Raw genomic sequence first — 8996 nt, forward strand, 5'->3', positions numbered from 1 at the left:
GATCTAACTGCTGTATCTTTAGTCCCTCGCTGACTGCTACTCACATTACCCTTATTTTTGGGTGGTCTACCTCGAGTTGCAGTGTTACCCGATCTCGTATTCTGTATTGGATTTTGCTCGACCAACTTAGGACATTCACAGATGAAGTGATCCATTGATCCACATTTTAAACAAGCCCGATCATACAATCTACAACCGCCGGGATGTCGTTTACCACAATGTTTACACCCAGGTTGATTTGATCTGACATTACCCACACTAGCTACTGAGGTAGCTCTTGAGCTCACAGGTGGTCTATCCCGATCCCATTGTGAATAACCCAAAATAGCCTTAGAATGGCTAAAATCATTTCAAACTTCTTCGATGCCGACTGAAATGACTTGTTCAATGATCTCTTACGTGAATCTCTAGCTTCAAAATTAGCTTTTCTTTTCTCTTTCTCGAGCTCTTCGGCTTTACAGACTCGCTCAACCAGTACTACGAACTCTTTTATCTCAATTATGCCAACAAGCAATTAAATATCTTCGTTCAACCCGTCTTCGAATCTTTTACACATGATAGCTTCGATTGAAACACACTCGTGGGCATATCGACTGCGTCTCACAAATTTCTACTCATATTCTGTCACAGTCATCCGACCCTGTTTCAACTCTAGAAATTCTTTGCGTTTCTGGTCGATAAATCTCTGGCTGATGTATTTCTTACGGAACTCAGTCTGAAAGAAGTCCCAGGTTACCCGTTCTTTCGGAACCACCGATATTAGTGTATTCCACTACTGATATGCAGTGTCTCGTAGTAAAGATATGGCACATCTTAAACTTTCATTTGGGGTACAAGATAGCTCATCAAACACACGGATAGTATTATCAAGCCAAAATTCAGCTCGCTCAGCATCATCATCATCAGTAGCTTTGAATTCTTCAGCCCCGTGTTTTCTGATTTTACCAACAGGAGGCTTAAGCAATCTCAACGGATCACTCACTTGAGGTATAGCAGGTATCGAAGATTGATTAGTCGGGAGTGGAGGTTGTAGTGCACCCGGATTAGTCCAGATATACTGAGTAAACCAGTCATTCATCATTTGGTAAAAGGCTTGCTTAGCCTCTCCCTCTTGGTTACTCGAAGTCAGTCAAGAATCAACCGACGTGTCCCTTGCGCGGGAGCAAGTGCTATACTATCGACATCATCAACTACAGCTCTGTCGGGATCCATTTACTGTACGAAAACACATTTTCAAATTTCAGAAGTCATCACACTATCACAGTATATAATATGGCGTGTATCGCTAGATTCACACGCGCTACGTTAGTCCTAGAATCGACTAAACCGTAGCTCTGATACCAATCAAATGTAACACCCCTACGTTATGAGGCATTACCAGAAAAGATACAACTTTCATTCATTCATACAATCATTCATATAAAAATCAAAGGCTTACATTTGTAAATTTAGTTTTAACAATTTTGGATTTATTAATGCACATGACATAAAAAATTTTATTAAATTCGCATAACCGAACCAATATATATATCAATCTACATTTTCATGTCACATTAAACACATCACAAAATTTTGCGTTTATATATATATAACATAACAAACACTTACCTAATAATATAAGATATAAAAGCCGAATTTAAACATGATAATAACACCTAAATTCACAAATTAATAACATGTATAACCATTATTTATTCAAACAATCTTTTAACCATTTTTAAACATAATTACCAAATCAAAACATACCTAATGTATATGCTAGCATAATTACCAAATTACAAATGCACAACCTATTCACTTGTTCATCTATTCGACTATCAAAAATCAACCAATTTAGTCATACCAATTCCACCATTACTTTTAAGTTAAACTAACCATATAATATCCAAAAACATGTATCAACTTGTCACATAAATATCAAACTACCACATATATGTCATATGAATACATATCTAATGTATCTATCAATAGCCGAATATGCATACCTAACATTTACTTGTTCTAAGCAAAGTTTATACAACAAATTATATATCAAATTTTATATCAATAATAATCCACTCCAAATAATCAAATTCATAATATAGCAAAGTCATTTTATAGCTTATCAAAACATATAACATATTAATTCATTTTCAAATGTAATTGCCAAATACATCCATTCTTGTTAACATGCATATCACACACATATTCTATATCATTAAAGCATACATTATCTTTAGACATGATTAGCTAATTAACATTATTAATTAATTACATTTTTCTTACTCAAATGACCAACTTCACGAACAATCACATATACATAACATAGCTTATAAAGACATATGTATATAGTAGTCAAAAACACATCCATCAAGTAAATCTTTACTCAAGCCGATTCATATAGCCAAGCGCACCACACACATATACCATGAACAAGATAATTAAAATGAGCTAAATACATGACTGCTTACACATCATAACTAACATCATTATCAAGCTATTTCCAAAGCATATAACACCTATCACAAATACCATTCGTTCATAGCACATAGCATGTAACGCCCCGTACCCGAGACCGTCGCCGGAGTCGAACACGAGGTGTTAACAGACTTAATTCATTACTTAAACAGCTCAAACAATTTATTTTTAAAATTTCCAGTCAATCTAGCAATCTGCGTTACAGTCGCTTAAAAATTAATATCTCGAGTTCCGAAACTCAAAATCCAATTTTGTAAATTTTTCCTGAAACTAGACTCATATATATATTTACTAATTTGTTTCTAGAATTTTTGGTCAAGAAAATTAGTACAGTTTATTAGTTAAAGTATCCCCTGTTTCAGGGTTCGACTGCTCTGACATCTGTATATTACGAATCAGATATCTCTCTGTACAGAATTTCAATGACTCTGAAGTTTGTTTCTCTTAAAACTATACTAAATAAGTAACTTTTACATATAAATTATGACTTCTAATTATATTTTTACAATTTATGATGAATTTTTAAAGTTAGAACAGGGGATCTAGAAACCACTCTGGCCCTGTTTCACAAAAATTCAAATATCTCAAAAAATATAACTCATATACCTGTTTTTTTCAATCCATATGAAAATAGACTCATTAAGCTTCAATTTCATAACTTACTCATCATTTAATTCCATTTCTACTATTTTTAGTGATTTCTCAAATTTACATCACTACTGCTGTCAGATTCTATTTTATGGCAAATTTCACTTTACTAAGGATTTTCATGGACTAAATAGCATTTTAAACATACATAACATCGAATATGACTTAGATTGGCCATTCCAATGGCTAATAATTTACAAACCCTTTTCTTGCCAAACCATAGCCATATCATAAGATCATTTACACAAAGTGAGTATTTTGCCATACATGCCACATTCAAAACACACAAGCCATTTTACCAATTTAGGCCTTCGGATAGTGTGAACGAGTCTTCGACCTATCCCGATTCTCAAGTCGGCTTGTCAAAACTACAATGAAAGAAAAGGAGGGAGTAAGCATAAATGCTTAGTAAGTTCACATGCAAATAGCAAGTAACATAATCACACAATCCCACATAAAACATCATTTGCATAAACAACACCAAGACATTCATGTTTCATTTGTATTTAATATCTTTCTACGATTTCATCATACAAAGTTTTCAACCTGAGGGTTTAAGCACATACCTGTCAAATTTTCTCATTTACCACACTTACCAACATGTCACCTTCGTTTTAGGCCTTCTTCTTATTCACTTAAGATTCACCCGTTGAACACATCGGAATATAATTCGAATACATGGATTTCATGAACGTAAGTGTCATACCCGCAGCTAGACAAACTCAATAGCCTGCGGAACTTATGTAGCCAAGCTACCATGTAACCCGCCCATAAGTGAACTAGGACTCAACTCAACGAGCTCGGGCGTTCGCATCCATAAGTGAACTCAGACTCAACTCAACGAGCTCGGATGCCTAGTTACATCTCACGAACTTGGACTCAACTCAACGAGTTCGGAACTCAAATATCCTAGTGACATGTCACTTGTATTCTAATCTATTCCCAAAGTTCAAACGGGATTTTTCCTCGATTACACATCTTTGCCGTCTTCCACGGAATATTGAAATCGATACTCGGTAGCAATTCATATTTAACAAGTAATAAACATAATTTGCATATTACTCAACAATAACCACAAAGCATAATATTTCATAATAATAATCATCATATCATATAAATATAATTAAGTTACTTAAAATGACAATTATGTTACTACATTTACAAATGAACTTACCTCGGTACAAAATTATTAGCAATCGAGCCTATTCTTCGTAAACTTTGTTTTTCCCTCGATCGCGACTTGAATCTCATTTCTCTTGATCTATAATGCCAAATTAATCTTATTTAATATATACATTCATCAAAATAGCATTTAATACGAACTTTGGCAAAATTACATTTTTGCCCATAAACTTTTGCATAATTACACTTTTGCTCCTAGGCTCGAGAATTAAAATTTATCCCTTATTCTTATGTTTTATGACATGCTGATCATTTTTCCCTTCTATGGCAACATCAAATTCACACTCTAACATGTACTTATGACTATTAGGTATTTTTACCGATTAAGCCCTTTTACTCGTTTTCGCTTAAAACCGAGTAGTACAAGTTGTCTAACATAATTTAAAACCTCATATTCCATCATAAAACACAAAAATACACAAATTTCACCTATGGGTTTTTTTCCAAATATGAACCCTAGGTTGAATTATTGCTAGCATAAGCTTAATCGAGCTACCGGGATTCCAAAAACGTAAAGAACATTAAAAACGGGGCTTGGAATCACTTACTATGGAGATTGAAAGGTTGAAACAAACCCTAACTATGGATAACCCTTGAAATTTCGGCCTAATGAAGAAGATGGACAAAAATTGGCTTTTAATTTTGTTCTTAATTCATTTTAATAACTAAATGACCAAAATGCCCTTACTACTAAACTTTCCAAAAATTCCATCCATGTCCAATTTTTGTCCATAGACTTAGAAATTGGAAAAATTTCTATTTAAGACCTCCTCATTAATATTCCAAAACAATTTCATACTAAAAACTCCTAGAATGCAAGTTTTGCAAATTATTCGATTTAGTCCCTAATTTCAATTTAAGCACTTTAGGCATAGGATTTCATCACGAAATTTTCACACAATCATGCAATCATATCATAAAAATCAAAATAATTATAAAATAATTATTTCTATCTCGGATTTGTGGTCACGAAACCACTATTCCGATTAGGCCCTAATTCGGGATATTACAACTCTCCCTCCTTTAAGGATTTTCGTCCTCGAAAATCTTACTGGTAAACAAGTGTGGGTATTGGTTTCTCATAGTTTCTTCAGGTTCCCATGTAGTCTCTTCTACCCTGTGCTTTTGCCATAATACTTTCACGAGAGCGACACTTTTATTTCTTAATCGGTTCTTCTTCGTAAGTCATATCCGGTCGTAGTTCAATTTCTGTCGGTGAAATTATATGTGAAGGATCTGAACGATGCCGACGTAACATAGATACGTGGAACACATCATGAATCTTCTCTAATTCAGGTGGTAATGCTAGCCGATATGCTACCGGTCCAACTTTTTCAATTATTTCATATGGTCCAATAAAACGCGGACTTAACTTGCCCTTCCGTCCAAATCTAAGGACTTTCTTCCATGGAGACACTTTCAAAAATACCTTATCACTAACTTGAAAATTGATTTCCCTTCGTTTCAAATCCGCATAAGATTTCTGTCTATCTGAAGCAGCTTTCAAACAATCTGGAAGCACTTTCACCTTTTCTTCGGTTTCTTTTATTAGATCAACTCCATAAATCTGATTTTCCTTGAGTTCAGTCCAATACAATGGCATTCGACATTTACGACCATACAATGCTTCAGAAGGTGCCATCTTCAAACTCGTCTGATAACTATTATTATAAGCAAATTCTACCAATGGTAAGTACCTTTCCCAACTACCTTGAAATTCCAATACGCAACATCTGAGCATGTCTTCAAGAATCTGAATTACTCTCTGATTGTCCATCAGTTTGTGGATGAAAGGCAGTGCTGAAATTTAACTTTGTACCTAATGCCTCTTGCAACTTTTCCCAAAACCGTGAAGTAAATCTCGGATCTCTATCCGAAATGATTGACAAAGGTATTCCATGAAGTCTAGCAATCTCACGGATATGCAATTCAACCAACTTATTAAGAGAATAATCCGTATGTACCGGAATAAAATGAGCCGATTTAGTTAGTCTATCAACTATTACCCAGATGGTATTTTTCTTCCCCGGAGTTAACGGCAACCCTGATATAAAATCCATAGTAATTCAATCCCATTTCCATTCAGGCACCATGATAGGCTGGAGTAATCCCGAGGGCACTTGGTGTTCAGCTTTCACTTGTTGACAAACTAAGCACTTTGATACAAACTCGGAAATATCTCTTTTCATTCCACTCCATCAGTACATTTTCTTCAAGTCATTATACATGTTCGTACTGCCCGGATGAACCGCCAAACAACCATTATGTGCTTCATGCAAAATCTTTTGAATCAACTCATCCTTTTTCGGTACACAAATTCAATTTTTAAACATCATGCAACCATCAGATCCAATTCTGAAATCTGATCCCGTATCAGCTTCACACTGCTTTCTCTTGGCTTGTAAATCTTGATCATTTTTCTGAGCTTCAAAAATCTCTTGTAAAAACATCGGTCTTGCTCTTAACTCTACTAGAATCGAACCATCATTTGATATCTTTAACCGAGTGTTCATAGTTCTCAAAGCAAATAGCAATTTTCTACTTAAAGCATCGGTAACCACATTCGCTTTTCCCGGATGGTAATCAATAACAAGCTCGTAATCTTTCAATAACTCCAACCATCTTCGCTGTCTCAAATTCAAGTCTTTTTGTGACATCAAGTACTTAGGATTTTTGTGGTCGGTATATACTCGGCACTTTTCACCATACAAATAATGTCGCCAAATCTTCAAAGCAAACACTATAGCAGCCAATTCCAAATCATGAGTCGGATAATTTCTTTCGTGAGATTTTAACTGCCTCGAAGCATAAGCCACCACTTTTCCTTCTTGCATAAGTACACATCCTAAGCCATTTCGAGAAGCATCACTATACACCACAAATTCTTTACCTGATTCGGGTTGTACCAACACTGGTGCTTCAGTTAATAACTTTTTGAATTCTTTAAAACTCTGTTGACATTCTTCCGTCCATTCAAATTTAACATTCTTTCGGAGTAGTCTAGTCATAGGAGCAACAATTATAGAAAATCCATTTACAAACCACCGATAATATCTAGCTAGCCCCAAGAAACTTCTAACCTCAGTTACATTTTTCGGTGGTTTCCAATCAACAATGGCTGAAATCTTACTAGGATCAACCCGTATACCATCACCTGAAACAATATGACCCAAAAATCTAACTTCCCGGAGCCAAAAGTCTCTTTTACTAAACTTAGCATACAACTGCTTATCTCTCAAAGTTTGCAAAACTATTCTCAAATGCTCAGCATGCTCTGTCTCATCTTTTGAATAAATTAAAATATCATCTATAAACACCACAACAAATTTGTCCAAGTATGACCGAAATATGCGATTCATTAAATCCATAAACACAGCAGGAGCATTTGTCAACCCGAATGGCATAACTAAAAATTCATAATGACCGTACCTTGTTCTAAAAGCAGTTTTAGGCACATCCGACTCTTTTACTCGCAGCTGGTAATACCCAGATCTCAAGTCAATCTTTGAAAACCATGTCGCACCTTTTAGCTGATCAAACAAATCATCAATCCTTGGCAACGGATACTTGTTTTTGATTGTCACCTTGTTTAACTGCCGATAGTCAACACACAATCTCATAGAACCATCCTTCTTTTTCATAAATAACACGGGAGCACCCCAAGGTGAAAAACTCGGTCTCACAAAACCTTTATCAGTCAACTCTTGCAACTGCGACTTTAATTCTTTCAACTTTGCTGGTGCCATTCTATATGGAGCAATCGAGATCAGAGCTGTTCCCGGTATCAAATCAATACCAAATTCTACTTCCCTGACTAGAGGCAAACCCGGCAATTCTTCTAGAAATACGTTCGCAAATTCACACACAACCGGCACTGATTCAACTTTCTTTTCAACTTCTTTTGTATTAATTACATACGCCAAATAAGCTTCATAACCCTTTCTCAAATATCTCTGAGCCGACATCGAAGAAATCATACTAGATAATGCCTCTGATTTGTCTGGTTCAACCCGCAGAATTTCACCACTTTCACACTTTATTTCTATAACCTTTTCTTTGCAATTTATTAAAGCATCATGCAATGTCAACCAATCCATACCCAAAATAACATCAAATTCATCAAACGAAAACAACATCAAGTCGGCCGGAAAGTAATGACCCCAAATCATTAAAGGGCATTTCTTGTATACTTTATCAACTATCACACATTTGCCTAACGAATTCGATACTCTAATCATAAATTCTATGTTCTCAACATATATATTCATACTAGACACCAGTTTCATGCATACATATGAATGAGTAGAACCGGGATCAATCAAAGCAATAACATTAACATCATAAAGAGAAAATATTCCAGTAATCACATCGGGTGATGAAGCATCTTCACGTGCCTTTATAGCATAAGTTCTAGCTGGAGCCCTTGCTTCAGATTTAGCTACTGAATCTCTGGCTACATTTTTGCTGCTTGCTTCATTTCCAGCTTTTCTCGAATATCTTCCCCTCGAGTCTGCACCACTAGCTTTTACATTCTGAAAATTTTTCTTTCTCAGCTCTCTCTGGGCAGTCTCTAATAAAATGATCCGGAAAACCACACAGAAAACATTCATTTGCTCTACATAGGCCAAAATGATTTCTGCCACACCGCTGGCACCCAGGCTTAACAAATCTCGTATTTCCCACACTAGCTGCAGAAGTAGTCTGAGATT

Source organism: Gossypium hirsutum, chromosome A04, assembly GCF_007990345.1.
Source record: "Gossypium hirsutum isolate 1008001.06 chromosome A04, Gossypium_hirsutum_v2.1, whole genome shotgun sequence".
In the NCBI taxonomy this organism is placed as follows: Eukaryota; Viridiplantae; Streptophyta; class Magnoliopsida; order Malvales; family Malvaceae; genus Gossypium; species Gossypium hirsutum.